Source organism: Passer domesticus, chromosome 3 (genome assembly GCF_036417665.1).
Source record: "Passer domesticus isolate bPasDom1 chromosome 3, bPasDom1.hap1, whole genome shotgun sequence".
NCBI classification, from domain to species: domain Eukaryota; kingdom Metazoa; phylum Chordata; class Aves; order Passeriformes; family Passeridae; genus Passer; species Passer domesticus.
This window is the reverse complement of record NC_087476.1, coordinates 40,244,303-40,261,344: the sequence shown is the minus strand read 5'-3', so window position 1 is coordinate 40,261,344 and position 17,042 is coordinate 40,244,303. Positions and strand designations below refer to the sequence as shown.

Sequence of the window (17,042 nt, the reverse complement as noted above, 5' to 3'; positions counted from 1 at the left end):
ATATGCCAGGTAAAATAAAAATAAAATTAAATTAAATAGGAGTTTGATTAATACCTAGGAAAAATCACTTTCAAAATATAATAATAATATAATTAAAGATTTACAAACAAATGGAATAACTTACATAGTCCTCATCAGATGTAGTATCAACCTGTGATGTCAAAATCATTTTTAATGATCAATAAGAAGCTGTACAAGAGAAATATTTTTTTCCTTGATGTCTTCTAAAATGCTCTCACCAAATATTCTCTACAAAGCTTTATATAGAACACATAGGAATAACATTGGGTTCAGGAAATCAATTTTATTCAACTTTCCAATCCTTTAGGAGAAAAAATATGTTTTTAGATAGATATTTTGGTATTTTTGCTGTTTGAAGATCTCACTGAAATCTCTCTTGCACTTTCTGAGTTACATACAAAAACAGACCTATTACTCTCTAGTTTCTAAACAGTGATATTTTCATCTCTGAGTATTGAAGAGAACACAAGTCATTAATTCCTTTACAATTTAAACTACAAGATATTGTCTTCATATTTGTCTCAACACCAGGAAAATCAAAAACTGTATGCCATGCTCATTTAGCTTATGAAATTGTCACCAAGTATATGTACAACGCTAATGGATACTTCCTTATTTAAGTAAATAATACATCCTTTAAGAATGGAAATTACAAAACCCAACTTAGCACAAAACCACACAGTCTTTGAGTTCTGAATTCCTCTATCTTTTCCTCTGAGTTTAGGAACTCAACAGCTTCTCTTAGTTGTTCAGTTGTTATATATGTATCATGCTGATCCTCTCCACTAAGTGTCAGAATCACTCTTGAGGGAATCATACCAATGTATTAGAAAATCAACATTTTCCACATGTACCAGAGTTTTTTTTTGTTTGTTTGTTTTTTGGGGTTTTTTTGTGTTGGCTTTTTTGGGAGGTTTTTTGGGTTTTTTGGTTTGTTTGTTTTGTTGGGGTTTTTTTGGTTGGTTTGGGTTTTTCTGCAGATTCAAAAATATCTCGTAAATGACTAGTCATTTTGGAAGAGTTGATAACATTTTCAGTTTTAAGTAGACTACGTGAATTAGGCAAGAAATGGCAAAGAATATATAGCAAATGACAATGTACCAAAATAAGAGAACTTTGGAAGACCTGCTTATCATAGATGACCCTATACTGTTGTTTCCTCCCCCCAGGACAAAATGTATTCCCCAGAAACCTAGCAGAAGGCCCCAAATCAAAGCACAGTACTGCATCAATACCTCTGACTTTAGAACCACAATTCTTACACTTGCAGATTTCACTGAAAAATGTAGTTGCACTCACTAAACTATCAGAAATTATCCAAACTCCAGAGGTTTTATCAGCAGTTAGAGAAAAATGGTTATTACTGAATAGCACTGTTGCCATGTCCTTTTGATGGTACTCAAACACTTCAGCAAACCATTTCTTTGTCAGCTCTTGACAAAGTAGCCAGCTCTAAGACAGTTTCATAAAGATAACCTCTGAATAGAGTTGAATGAAATCCCTTCACAAGATCTAGGAATCTAGGTTAGCAGCATTTAGGTTATACAGAAAATCACCCACAATAGCTGCCCTATGATGCCTAAAATCTAATTGTGTTTTCATTGAGGGAGAGGGTTTAATTCCTCTTTTTTTTCCCCTTGCACTTTGTTTAATGTGACTCAGATTTTAGGAATTTCGTAACTGTTTATTTACATTTTCGTATTAGAATACTTGTCACTTAAAATTTCAAAATTCTTGCAATTGCCACTTTTATGCATACTTTTTACCACAGAGCATATCTTACAAAATTCTGCTAGAGACTTCTGTTTATGATCTGTTCTCAAAATTATTATTACATTTTTGAAAGCCACTCCATTATGATCAAGTCACATTTGCTCTTGATTGAATGGCATATTGTTCAGGATAACTACAATATAAAGATACAAGAAACTATAAAAATTAAAAAACATAGAAGCATGTGGTTTTACATGAAAAAAGTCAAATTTATTCCACTGCAATTTTTATAAATAAGAAAAGTTATTAAAGTTATGTTTATTCTCTTTGAGGAATAATGTAAGAAATCACAGGGATATTCATAACTGTGAGACTAAAAATCTGAATAAAAATTTTGTGCACAGTTATCACAAAGTTGTTACAAACAGTCACCTTTCTTCCACTTCCATCCCTGCCCTGAAAGAGACATCAACTCAAATGAAAATCCATAAAGAGAATATAGACCTGGAGTCACTCAAGTACACTTTACTCAAGAGTTGGATGTGAGCCAGCTCCAGTCTGGAAGCAATCTAAGCACGTTCATACAGTGTTGCATGCAGATTTATAAGCCCTGCCTCTCAATGTTGATGTTCCCCATGATGTTCACTAGAGGCTTTGCTACTGTTATTTATTTTATTTGGAATGCACTCAGATGCAATGGTGATGAGCCGCAGTACAAAACCCTGTGAGAGAGAATGACAGAGTGTGAGACAGAGATGAGAATAAGAATAAAGGCATTTTTATTACATTCGTCTCAGTTTGAAATTCCTAATCCTGAAATTCTCTGAACAATGGTCTTAAACTACAGTCAGCAATTCACAAGGAACAGATTCCTCACATGAGCCTCTTGGTGTGTGATGCCAAAAGGTCAAAAACATTGACTACGATTTAAATGTGTAAGTTGAGACTCCGAAGAGAAGACACACATTCTGAAGTGGTGTGAGAAATGACCACGAGCCCTTTTAACACTAGTTTCTGTCACAAAGCAAATCTTCTCTAACACCAATTTCCTGATTATACTTCTCTATTCCACTAGTTAAAAGTGTAAGGGAGGAAACTGCATTCTCTTACAGCCTGAATATTCTCTGTTCCGCTCTAAAGAGACCTTAACATATCTGGCATTGGGCACCTAATTTTCTTCCCTTATTTTGGGATGTTGCAAAATTGAGAAATAAATAATGATATTATATATTTTGTTGTAGTAAATGCTTTCTTAATCTATTCCTTTTACACACACATATAAAGAATATACTCCACACTTACATTCTGTTTCTCCATGTGCATAAAATTGTCACAAATAAAATGAGAGTCACCATTTATTCTTTGTATCAGATAAGAAAAAGTTTTAAAGCATTTTATGGAGTGATAAAATAGAAACAAATTTTATAATTTATGGTTCACAGGATGCAACGATTGACATTATATAGAAATTTAATCAGTCTTGCAGAGCTCACAGACATATCACAGTAGGAGGTTCTTTTGACATTTCATGGAAAACTAGGCAAGATGAGGTACAATATGTGTGCATATTTCAGTATGTTATGTGTTTTCTTAAGCTTTTATCCTTCAGGAGTCACTGTCATTTTGAAGGAATCATTTCTTTAAAGAGTTCTAAATACATGAAAGACAAACTTCAAGATTTGTTTTGAGTCAAACAGAGTTAGAAATACTTGCAGAGGTAGCCAATTCCTCCCTGATACAGACTTTGGAAAACTGAGACATTTCTTTAACACCTTTTCTATACCTCTTGAAATCTGTCAGGTGTACAGCACCTGGCTGTAGTCACAAAATCAGGCTATAACCCTAATGTCATGTAGAGTTATGACTGGGAACATTTTGCAGTAAAGTCTATGAAGGATGCAGGATGAAAAAGTCAGCTCAAAGCCTTACCACCCACAGTTACCTAATTTCTACATTCCAAACAACAAGGAACAGAGCCTGAAGAAGGGACTAGAAAACTTATTTTCATGCTAAATAATGCTCTTATTAGCAGTATGCTGGTTCCTATAATGATCACAGAGTGCCATAATTTTACTTCATCCAGAAGTACTCCATTATTGTTGATTGAAACAACTTTGCCTCTGAAACAATTTTATATCAGAGTGCCATAATTACATTTATAGCTATTTAGTAAACCTACTTACACACTATTATGATATAAGTGCTTGTTGGACAAAACATCTGAAGCCTTAGATACTTCATCATAAACTTGTGATTATGATTGTTTTTCAGAAATTCTCATTATGAATGTAGGGAGCTACAGAAAGCTTTTTATAATGTTATCTGATACATTATTAAACATTTTGCTGCTATTATCAAACCAATAACCTAATTTTTCTCATTCTCCACCATTATTTCTCATACCCCAAATTTGTGAGTTAACAATACACAACCCACAGTATTCACTTTTCTAATGGAATCAAATTCCATCTTCAGAGAGCTACCTCAGAAACAAAGATAAATATAAAACATTAAAATAGCTCAGAAATATATATCTGGCCAGATAACCAGCCTAATACAATATTTTACTATAATATTAGGTGACAATCTTGGTATTATGAAGTAAGAACAAGAATCACAGCCATAAATGACTTGGAGTAGAACTGGGTGAAAATTTTTTAGAGAAGTTTTTTCCTAGTAAAAATATGCAGCATTTATTTCTTTGTTCTTCTTCAAATTAAGACTGTGTTTTCTTCAATTGCATGTAGAAAATTTATCAACCCAGTAAGGAGTCCAGTTGCAGTAAGCTAATGATTAAAGGCTGAGGCTGGGCTACCACTGAGTGATGGCTGGCTGGAGAAGTTTTCATTTCTATCTGCTCTGTTCTCATAGATATCCATGAGCCATGGATAGAGCCATGAATATGACAATAAACCCACAAATACAAAACCAAACCAAAAAATAGTCATGTGGTAAAATTCTGGGTTAAGTGATAGCAAAGACTGAGTTACTCTAGAGATTTCAAAAGGAAAGCTATTGATGAATTCTGATATTCATGGATTAGATAACTTAGTCCTTTTATATCCTGCCAAGCTTATTTGATAGACAATAGACAATCAAGAAAATAAAATTCCAACATGGTCACCATTTTTTTTAACTTCTTTTGTTCAATATAATTAAAATGTTGGCATCAAACAACCTATTTAAAAAACATATAAGTCAGTTAGAAGTACAAATCTTAGAAGTATTAAAACCAATAAAGGCTACATTTTTTCAAGCTAACCTGTTTCAGGATAAGATATCAACTCATTTCAAAAGTTTTGTGGGGCCCACAAAATTCCACCTCTGACTTTAGTAAACAATTTTTTAATATACCATTGTTAGACTGGGGAAGTTGCAATTTGGGTTTACATGTCAGTATTCGTCAACAAAGCACTAAACTTCATCTGGAGAAATAGAGCATGAAATCACTTTCTCACCCTGCTCCTGTGCATCATACCTAACAACACTGAAACTCAAAAAAACCCCACACCAATATTTAAGTGGTGTAAAAATAAGTTGTCAGATTATTTTCTCAACTCAATATCAAATCCAGAAGTAGACACACTTCTGTTAACATCCAGAAATCTGAACACTGCAGTGCAACTGCTACATTACCTTTACCTTCTATTTTTTATAATTCAAAACAAAAGCTAAAATAACCTCTAAAATGAGCATGTTTAAATGCTACACATCTGTGGGAGCATAGGATCAAATAGAAACAAGTTTCAGCTGTCTCAGGATGAATAGCCACTTTTTAGTGAGAAGCACTGTTCACCACTGAAGATTTAAATGTGAGTAAAAATACTATCTGGCTTCTGAGAAAAGAGGGCTAAGCAAAACTAACAGTCCTAAAAAATTCATTGGGAGGTTCATGCAGGCTTCCAGAAGAAACACACAATACTATTCCTCTTTCTACAATTTTAACGTCAGCAGCACTTCATCAGTCTAGCCATCTTTCACTTCATTTAGAACCTCATTTGTAATGTGGCACAGCATAAGTGAACAAATTATAAAAATGTGCTCTATACAAAGCAATATTTTGATTTAAGAAGAGCATGAGTTCTCAACCAATGTACATTTTTATTTATTCATTAGGTTTTTGGTTTAAGACATCAGATATACAATTACAATAAAAAAAATAAAAGTAATGTTCTGGACCAACTTGCTTAAGCTGTTGAAAGACTATTTCAGGTTTTTTATTTACCAACATCCTGCAACTCATAGATGTCCATTTGCTGATCTGGCAAGATGGAGGTGTACCAAGAGAAAGCCTATCTTAGTTTACTCCTTTATGTGAATATTACAATGTATAGAAAGATCACCCTTCAATCCTTTCTTGTTTCTCCTTCTTATTCAGGACTTCCAATATCAACTCCATCTGGTTTAGGAAAAAAAATGCTCAAATCCCAAAATTATCAAAATACACACAAAAAAGCCCCAGCAACAACAAAACCTAACAACTGAAGAAATCTAACTATTCAAAGTAATCTAGGATACTTAAAAGAGATCTAGGGTCTACTTACTATAGAAGCCACTTAAAGGCTTTCACTGGAAGATTTTTCATGCAAGCAAAGATCTCAAATGAAATCTCCTAGGACCCTATTAAAAGGTGACTTAAAAGGTTGCACTTAAAAGTATAAATTGAAATTAAAGTTTCTTAATTTGTTGTTGCTTATTCAGGCTTTCTTTGGCTAGCACATTTGAAAAGAAAGATTTATCAGTCCCAACAGCTCTGTTCTTCTGCTTTCTGTTCAAGTATCCTCTGCTTGGTCCTTCTCCTTTAATCCTTTGCTTATTCTGTTACTTCCTCTATATTTTCTGTAATTATTGAAGGAAAAAAGGAGATAATAGGTTTTAATCTCTAATCCACATTTCCCTTAAGTAAGAGGGAAACTAATATCAAAAAGAGATAGAGACTGGATACTGTGGTTAACTGAAAATTCTTGTCGTCTACTCCAGAGATGGAGCCATAATTGTTATTGCTTCTTGCCTGCAAGAAAGGTATAAAATTGTGGATCTTCCCTGATGCCTCTTGCATCCTTAAACAGACTGCTTTAGTCACCAAGGTTCTCAGGCTGGACCCATCCTGAACATTTAATTCATGTTTAAAAAGGGAAGCTCTTGCGCAATTGTAAACACAGCTAACATTTTTGTGAGGATTTTCAGGTTAAGGTGTTCACACATTGCTGCAAATCCCTAATGTAACTTGGAACTTGTAAATTTTGAAGGAGATGAAAAGATAAACATAGGAGGAGTTAATAATACAAAATTCAGGCTCTTTGCATTGGATCATTAAGCACAATTAGTTGCAGCACCCTTGTTACAAGGCAATAAGAGTAAGCACTTCAGATGTAATAAAAGGCAGTACATCACTGATAACCAATCTATATTCAGCTTACTACCACCTGTAAATGCAGGCAATATGTTTCTTTTAAAGAGGCTTGGAAAGTGGTTCCCAGGATACCTTTAGGGAACATGTACTTTTTGAATTAATTAATCACTGCATGTCATCACTGCTCCACTCCACCGCATATGAAATAGCACTTCTCTGGCACTTGAAAAATCTTAGTCAGAAGGAGGTTCAAGTAAAACAGTTTAAGATAAATATAACTTCAGTGCAAGAAAGATTAGCAGGAGTTAATTCCAAATGGAAATGGGGTAAAATATCACTGCAGCTTTTATATTGCAGATGAGTTTCCTTCATTATTTGCATTATTTTCATGCATATCAGCTTAGAAGATTTTCCTTTTTTTTTTTTTCCCTTTTAGTAATATATTGAGTGAATGTTATTCCAGGGATCTTGGCAAACACATATTTCAGGAATAAAAGCTTTTTAAGTTCTCTATCAATGTACGTTGGCCCTAAGATCCTGGACAATACAGCATTTCATAGTGAAGAAAGCCAACATTTTTCCAAATAGGGGCCTTTTTGTGTCATATGTACAAATAGAAGTAGGATACCAAAGCATGAATTTTCACTAGTGACCCTAAGGCAGAATGTGAACCAAGGTCTCCAGAGGGGAAAGGCTAATGCACTAAGCTACTGCACCACCAAGTCCCCTTCACTTTCCAATTATCACAGAACCTCTCCTACTGCTGTGACATTCTCCTTGCCACACAGGTCAAAAAGTGAGCTACTGTCAAAAGTGATTAATCTATCAGCTGGCTCAGGAATTCCATAGAATAAAATAAGTGCTGTTGTCCTAAGCACAGTTGCAGTACGACAGATTTACTTTCAGGCTTTTTATATCTGAAATAATGACTGTTTTCTCATTCATATAGTATCATGTCATATCAGACTTAGAGACATCTTGTAAGAGGGAAAAACCTCCATGGTATCTCTTTCATAATTAATTTCAGGTTTATAGGTCCTTGCAAAGCAAAGGCCTCTGCGGAAATCCCTTTATTGCTAATGCATAAGATGATGCATGAGAGATCTTTTTTCTAAATATGTAGCTGTATTATAAATGTGATCCAAATGTATTTTTAGGCTTTTTTCTAGCACACATTTTAGTTATAAAAAGTAAGCTATTTATGAACTCAGAAAAGCAACATATACTTAAAACTCAAAAGGTCATGATAGGTTTTTTCCTCCCAAACTTTCCTATATGCTGCAGATCATAAAAATCAGTTTCAAGTGACCCTCTTCAATGACTCACAAGACTAGCTTACTTCTACAAAAACCTCCAACATACATGCCCTGATTAAAATCATATTTTCACACTTAACAGATTTACTCTAATGGTGAAAAGTCATTTTCCCAAATATTTTTTCAATTATATGAGATTTCTCTACTTTGAAGGATTTAATAATTTGGTGCTACAGATTAAACAACACTATGTGATTTCACATGATTTCAACCTGTGAACCGTTTTTGCTTCCTTTTTAAGGTTATTGGTTTTATTTTGTCTGAAAGTGTCACACAAGCTTACTAAAGATGCTAAATATTTATGAAGCTCTTGGCCTCAATGGTATGAATCAGTGAGTACAAAATTAGGTGCTTAATAGATTAACCAATCTATTAAAGTCTCAATTTTATACCAACAGCTAGTTGCAGTTATTTTGGTGTCTAAAAACTTTCCTTTATCCTAAACTTACAGACACCTTCCAGCCCCACTTCAGGGAAAAAACAAACAAACAAAACCAACCAAACAAACAAACCCCCAATCACAGCACAAAACTTACACAGTTTAACTTTAGCATTTTAATACAATTGCTCATTCTGACTGTTCTGTAAATAAGGTCTGTAAATCAGAATCCTGCACTAAATTTTGCCTCCAACTTCAAAAAAATTCCGCACAGGGCTGTGCCAGCAACATTGATCCTACTGCAGTGGTATCAGTGCTGTGTCATCACTGCCCTGCCAATCCTTTGCACTTGTTTCATGCAGACTTAGTGGGCATATAATAACTGTTATAAAAATACTCATGTGCTTTTTTCCTGAGTACATCTTCAAAACAAGTTCTGTAAATTTGCTGGGTATTGATCAAACAGACATTTGAAAATTTTACCTTTATGTCTTTTCTTTGGACATCAAATAATGAACTATTGCTAAAAGAAAACGCCCAGTGGAATCACAGAACCATTGCATGGCCTGGCTTTGAAAGACTCTAAAGATCATCCAAGTGCAACCCCTATGCCATGGGCAGGGACACCTTCCACTCATGTTATGTAATGTTGATACATCAGTCTTTAAATTACAGTATTTTTAATTACAGAAATTTTAATTTTATATATTATGTGTTGTTTACAACCAAGACTTCACTACAAAATGGATTCAAAACAGAAAGAAAAGGAATAATTTTTTAGACTAAAATAACACAGACCTCAGATGCAATTTCCTTAAAAATCCATCACATTTTGCTTTAAAATATCTAATGCTAATGTTTTGGTCTGAAAAATATGCGTAATTAGCTAGAACTATGTAGTAAAATAACTTCTTAAAGAAGTTCCAAAAGCCACTTTTTTAAAATCAGCTGAAATATGTAGATAATATGTTGTTTTGATTGCCTATAATATTTAGCCTTCATCAGCTGCACAGAGATTTGCTGTGATTTAAAATCCCTAAAATTTTAGCTAACGACATGGCATTTCTTTGGGAAAAGGAAAACATTTTAAAATAGCAATTACCACTGTAATTGCAAACAGCTGAAAGTTTTTGAATTCTTGATAGTCTGATTCTAGGCTTGATTTGCAACATCGTTCTTGATTGCATTCCTCTGTAAATCTTCTGTTGACATTCAGGGTTTGTTGTGGTGTTTTTGTTTGTTTGTCCTGTTGAGTTTGTTGTTGTGTTTTGGGCTTTTTGGTTTGGTTTGGTTTTTGTATTACCAACATTGGCAGAAACTCTCATCCAAAAACTAGGGAAAGAGTGAGGGAAAGAGAAAGTGAAGAGAATAAGGAAGGGTGAAGGCAAAGAATTAAAGGTCTTTCACATGAATATTCCATCTTTTTTTAAAAAATGTTTGTAGAATATATTCCAAAGCAGATTTTTAAAGAAGTTACCAATTTTTTTTTACTGGGAATTAAAATATCAATAATTTCTCTAATAGATTCCTTCTAACTGCTATTCTTTATTTCATTTCACTTCAGAAGTAAAACAAAAGAAAACTACATCACCAGCTCCAGCTTCCTCATCTCTGCTTCTAATCCAAAGGAAGGCAGCTCTTCCTCAGGATGAATTGCCATAGTCTTAAATGCATACTGCATATCCATAGGTCTCCCTTGATCAAGTTTTTGGAAAATCCCATTCCTTGGTATCATCAATTGCATTGATAAGAACCATAGTAGTTACATTAGCAGAAGGAGATCTGTGAAAGGTTTCCTGGTATTTTGAAAGGATTTTGGTGTCACTAATGGTATGCAGTTTGGAAAACCCTTTCATATTTGACAATATGCATTTTTTTATTCTCAGAGAGGGTAAATACTTATGTAGTAGTGAATGCAAATTTAGCAAGAAAAACAACTGACTATTCCCAGTGTCCATAATACAGATTAAAAAATAATATCAATATACATATATACGCTATATTTGACAATATTTCAGTATTTAATAACCATTAAGAGACTGTGGGAAATCATAGAATGACTAAGGGCATGTCAGAGACATAGATGAAAGTATTTTGGGATGCAAAGTCTGATGAGTCATCTTTACGACCGGTTAAATTCTAAAAACATTCCTTTCACTCTCCTTTTTAGACTATTATTTAAGCACATTCACATTTTTATATATTTGCCTTTCAGGCATTGTAGGATTGTCTAAAGGAATAAGACTAAAATGGCATCTTTCAGAAAGTGAAGTATCAGTGTCAATATCTTAAATATTTTCCTTCTTTTTTTTTAAAGATTCATGTAAGTGCAATTCAAAAGTTGAAGAAACTTTTTTAATTGCCTCACCTTCAGATTTGTAGCTTGCATGTAACACATTGAAAATTATTTCTTTGTTTACCCTTATCTGCAATGACAGGAACTTACAGTTTTTTAAGTCTGCATTGGTAAATTTGAACACAGCTTTGCTCTTCTTAACATTTTGTAACTGCTTTTAGTATTCATCCAAAAACATTAATAAAAAACAAAAAGACAGAGAATATCCCACCTGTTTTGAAAGTAAGGCCATTATAAGACAGGTTTGGTAATTATTATCTTCAGGGTTATGAAATTTACTGAGCATATGGCAATTTACATTTACTTAATTACAAGTAGACTTAATTGTTAAGTTTACCTATGCATTTACTAATATTTGCTCTTCTTAAAAAAATAAGGGTTAGAATTCGAGCACAAGAGAAATACATTCTTTGAAAAGAGAAAACGTATTAAAAAATCTTTGTAATGGGTGATTCTTACCATTATGAATATTTCTAAAAATTCAAAGGAGTAGCCTAAAAGGCTTAAATGGTTTACCAGCTGGTAGTGGATGTTTATGGAAGGACTTTCATGAATTATACATATTCTAAACTGTTGCTCTTAAATGTCTGAAAATAGGTATTTTAAAATTGGACTACTATAAAATGCCCAGAACACAGGCCCTTAGTGCAGTGTGTGGCCCCTCATAAATTTATGTTGTAAGAAATAATACAAAATTCACCAAAAGTTTGAAAAAAACCCTTCAGATATGCTTAAATTCATTGGGATTTATATAAAAGAGGCAACCTTTCCTAAAAAAGAGATCATGCATTTGTATAAATTTCACCAGTTGCAAAATAATGAAACAGAAGTAATAGAGTACAGTTGAAGATCACTAAACTCGAAATGTTTTCATGAGCAGATCAGTACTTGCTGTCTTTGGTGAAATAATAATGAAGTGTTGTTTTTTTCTTTCCAAGGAACATTTCCAGAAAATCCCAAATAAGATTTTCTTATGCTTTACTCATTCATAAAAGGTTTCTAATGCGTGCTTTAATCTACATGATTTGCTTCTTTTAGTCTCCTATATCTATCTAGCTTTCAATATTTTCCTCTTTTGTTTTCATAATTCTATATAGGTTTCTTTTATTTTATATGAGTATACAGTATCTAGTAAAATGGGATCCAGATGGTAATGAATTTTTCATACTAGATAATAAAAAATAATATAATAACACCAGTAGCACGACAGAGCCCTCAGTCTAAACTGTTAATTCCTCTTTTCCTTGAAAAAGGTGCTTGAATCAACTTTAATGTTTAATGTGAGAGATGCATTTTGTTAGTTAATGCCCTCTGTGGACAACTCTATACAATTAATTCACTACCCAATTACAAAACTGGGAAATTTTCCAGCTCCTTCACCTGCAGACCACACTAGTGCCACAGTCCTCTTGGCTCTCTTCAAGAAGATCTTGGTAACACCTTGCATGTGCATTAAAAGTAACTGAAATCCTTTACCTTTAATAACATCCAATCTGCCTGTCAAATCAAATTATTGTCTCAGAGACAAGTCATAAAGACAGCTTGAACACACTATGAGTCAGGAGTAATAATTGATCTCTTGAATATTTTTCTCTTGTTATGAACCTGGTGCTTCAAATTAGCATGTCCCAACTATACTTCAGAAAGATCAGGCACTGCCACTTCAAGGCCTGGTGACTGCAACACAGTCACTGTTATAAGGAAGACCAATTCATATCCACTCCCTCAGAATTCCTCACCAATACACTTTATTAATTTCATTAAATCACGTTTTGTGAGGCAAATGCATAGGTGAATTTGTATTAGGTTAGTAATAGTTTGGACGCAGTCACATACTTGCCCTCAAATAGTCCACGTAAGAAATATTCACTTTTTCTTTTTTGGCCTTACCAAAAAACATCCTTCTGTTTTCATGATGGAAATTGTCATTCAATTTTAAAACTTTTTCTATGAGATATCGCAGATATTAAAAAAAAGTAAATGCCATGTCTAAGCTTCTGAAAAGATATTAGTCGCTATATACTTTTTTCATGGTTTCTTCCAGAAGTTGTTGTTTTTCTTGAAATTCTTAAGCAGTTCATAGTGTGATTTGTAATTTTCTTCTATAAATTGCATGTCTTCTCTGGCGTGAATGTGAAAGACATAGAAATTAGTTTTTATTACCGAGCTGTTCCTTTCCATCATAGAAGGTGAAAGAGACATTGTTGGCCAAAAGTCAACATTAGAAACTGTTTAAATGTGAACCTTATAGGAAGAAAAAAGCTTGCTGGCAGGTTTCTTAAAAAAAAGATCTTCCTAGGTAAATTATTTTCTTGCTGGTCTTTTGCATAGAATACTGTAGGTTCCAAACAGCTTCCCTGCATATTCACTCCTGTCCTTCCCAGAGAAAATTGAGTCTAAAATAATTATTTCTTTTTTTTTTAATAGATAAGTTCAATCTTTAAATTGCCATGAAATCAAGAGGATTTGATAATGTAGATACAATGAAGTTTGACTTTCTTGAGGCAGACTTAAAAAATCAAATTAGAAAATTAATTTTTCTACAGAAATAACAAAATTTTCACTCTCCTCTTCATATCCTCTAGTGGACACAGCAGAGTACTCACAAGTAAAGTAGCCAAGATTGCTCTTATGATAAATAAAAAGTAACTTAAAGTGATAATTTATATCAACATGCATCTTTAGATAAAATAAGGAAAGAGTAAGATTTTCAAATCAAGTGAGACATCTGAAGTGGGACTTGGATCAAACAGTGGTATGTAATGTGAAGACATAAAAATATACACATAAATACATAATACATAATACTTATACATAAATACTAATACTCCTAAATTGCCTAGGTTCATTTTTCCATGCACATCTAAAGCTACACCAGACCAACCAAGATGAGTGCTTGGTTACCTAAACCTGACTTAAATTCCCAGACTAAAAGGTTCTCTTCACTGGAGCACACAAATTCCCTTGTAGATATTTCACAAGGAGCCCTGGGACCTGACATGCTGTGAGAGATTCCCACCAAAGTTCTCCATGTATCAAACTTTTAGTATGCAGTGTGGAGACTCACATGGTCTAAATGCTTTCACAGCTCCAGCTCCCTGAATAAACTCTTACACCGACATATTCCAAACAACTCTAAAAGCTTTCAACAAAGCAACTATGCGAGATTCTCTTTTAAGCAGCAAAATATGAGTTATAGTGTTGGCATTTCAGTCATCAGTACTAACCATTAATTTCAGGTTAATTTTGTGCTATTACCAACATATCCTATATTCATAGACAATAAAAATAGCATTTAGGCTTAATGGGAACAGCATATTTACAGGATATGAATTGACTACTGAGAAAGAAAATACTGCTGACAGAATTCCCCAACATTTACCATCACAACCGGCACTATCAACATATGCAAACAAGCTCAAACAATTCCACATTGCTAATATGGAACTAGTTTATCCCACAAATACACAGTGTCCCCTGCTGAGATGAAAGGAGATATGTCCCACACATTAAAGTTGTGATGAACAAAGAAAGAGGTTTTAAGAAAAGACCCAATTTTTATAAAAAGAACAATCCTAACAGCTCAAATGACTACCAAGAAAAGAAATAGAGCCTTGATATTTAAATGCACCGTCAATTTGATAATGAGAAAAAAAAAATGCATAAGAAGGAATCAGTGTCATATACTGAAAATTATATTATCTGCTGATGAAAGTAATAATCACAAGTCAAACAACCAAGATTTTCATAATCATATTTCAGTCATTTCACAACAGACAAATCTACAACTTGTACAAGGGTGTGTCATACTAACAGAAAGTACTTCAGCTGCTTACTGAATTGAAGTCTCATGTAAACACTAAAATACACTGCTTAAGGAGACATGTTGAAAGACCAGCTGATAATGTACATCAAGCAAACCGCAAGGAAATGGTGTAGACAGGAAAAAATAATTTTAAATTTCAAAATACCATCCTATTGAAATAATCAGGAAAAAAATATAAACTATGAAAATTTCATATACATATAGTCAGTAATTTGAAAACACTCCAAATATTTTTATATTGATTTCCAATTTTTAGAACAAATTAGAAAATTATTATGAGCAGAAGGTTTTTTTTAAAGATACTCTTCCAAAAAATTCACTTTCCAAACTTTCAGTTACCTAATTGCAAAAATGTCAAAAATTCACTTTCAAACTAAATTAGAGGACTTCTACTGTCACCTCATACTAATGCCACTTCTAATTTCAAAGCATGAATTATTTCTATTGAAAAATAATTTTGATGGAGAATTGCAAATCAAGTTCTACCATCGGCTCTTCTGAGGCTGAGAACAAATTTTAATTGTAAAGTTCCATGTGTTTACACAGCCTTTCCTCAAAAATTATTCACTTTCAGAGAATAAAAAATAAAAATACTAAGTCATAAAAATCTACCAAGAATATTTTTCAGTTGAAAAAATACTTGTTCCATGGGATTGGTTTTTTTTCTAGTTCAATTTAGAAAAAAAATTCAAAAAATCAGTATATTTACCACCTCTGCAGAAATTCTAGTTTGCTAATTTGTGCAAACTAAGCCAATTGAAAGCATCCAGCTCAAATTTTTCAACTTATTTATGTCTGACTTTTTCTTTTTTACCTTGTTTCTTCCTATTCTCTGCAACATTGCAGGTCTTTAGAAGAAAACAGTCTCCAGAAAAAGGTGGAGAATATGCTCATTATTAAATACATTCATTATTACATATTGTGATGTCTATAAAGCATAAGAAACAAAACAGTAAGAAATTTTACCTCAAACTAGCCTTGAGCACATATTAATCTAGTTAACTAATTGAAGATAAATCTGTACACAGCTGTTCAAGAAGTTAAAGTAGTTAGAAAAGCATGACACATTGGAAACAACAGCAGCATTCTTTCTTATCTTGCTGTCCTTGTGTTACTATTATACATCTCCAGGATTGCACAGCTTTGCCAGTTCTGACAGCCATAGCTGATTCTTGCTTTTGTCTCAGTAAATCTATGGTACCCATGAGTAACCTTCTACCCCAGTTCCCTACAAGGGTCTGCTTCTTGCTCCTGGAGGCACCAGTGGTGGCCCCATTACCTTGGTGTCTGACTGTTCAGGCAGCATTTGCTGCTCTAGCAGCTGCTTCTGTCTCCTCAGGGAAACCTTGGGAGGAGTATATTGATTCAGCTAATTCATTTTAGGATAGGAAACGATTTTAATGGAGGAAAGATTTGTCATGATATGCATGCTCAGTCTGATTGGGGAATGGATTAAGGCCCCAGTATGAAAAAGAGACTGCTTTCAAGAAAACCTTTTTTTAAACACCATGACTCAAATTCTCTGTTCAGAAAGTGTGGATGACAAGGCTCTCCCTTGTCATAAGCAGTGATTTCATTGCACAACCACTAAAATCTCAATTTTCATATGATCAGGAAAAGGAGACATTTTCAGCTTTAGAATACAACATATACTAATTGCAGGAAGACTAAACCAATACCTTTATTTTAATAAGATAACTTATCTGCTTGAGGAAATATTCATCTGGATTTCAGCAAGGTATTTCATGAAACAACATGTGAAAAGGTTAGTTAAAGTTGAAAACACTTAGGCAAACAGTGCAATTGAAAGTGGATAAGGATTGGCTAAATAAGAAATAGTAATAAGTTGCTTTGAAACATAAAACATCAGGCTGAAAGACAGTTACCAATCCAGATGCAATTTTTGGCACAAAAGTTATTTGTAAATTGGAAATGAAAAAAAAAATTGGAAAAGTAAATCAATTTCTAAAAGTCCAAGAAAAGATTTCTATCAGAAAAAGCAAAAACTTCTAGGATGGAAGTTATTTTTGCTAAATTTATGATGCTAATATGAGAAAATTGGAGACCAAGGAGGTCTC

At 33.4% G+C, this 17,042-nt stretch overlaps 1 protein-coding gene across 36 annotated transcripts in view; it reads right to left on the bottom strand.

Moving 5' to 3' along the window:
• LOC135296419 (uncharacterized) overlaps window positions 1–17,042 on the bottom strand; it is a 384,334-nt gene that overhangs the window by 298,295 nt on the left and 68,997 nt on the right. For 3 of the 36 annotated variants that reach the window (XR_010358531.1, XR_010358524.1, XR_010358512.1), the window contains one exon: window positions 4–2,456. The exons of the other annotated variants lie outside the window; for them this stretch is intronic. The gene's annotated coding sequence lies outside the window, so the exon portion shown is untranslated. Of the gene's footprint in view, window positions 1–3; window positions 2,457–17,042 lie in introns of those variants that run through there. 36 annotated transcript variants of the gene reach the window in all.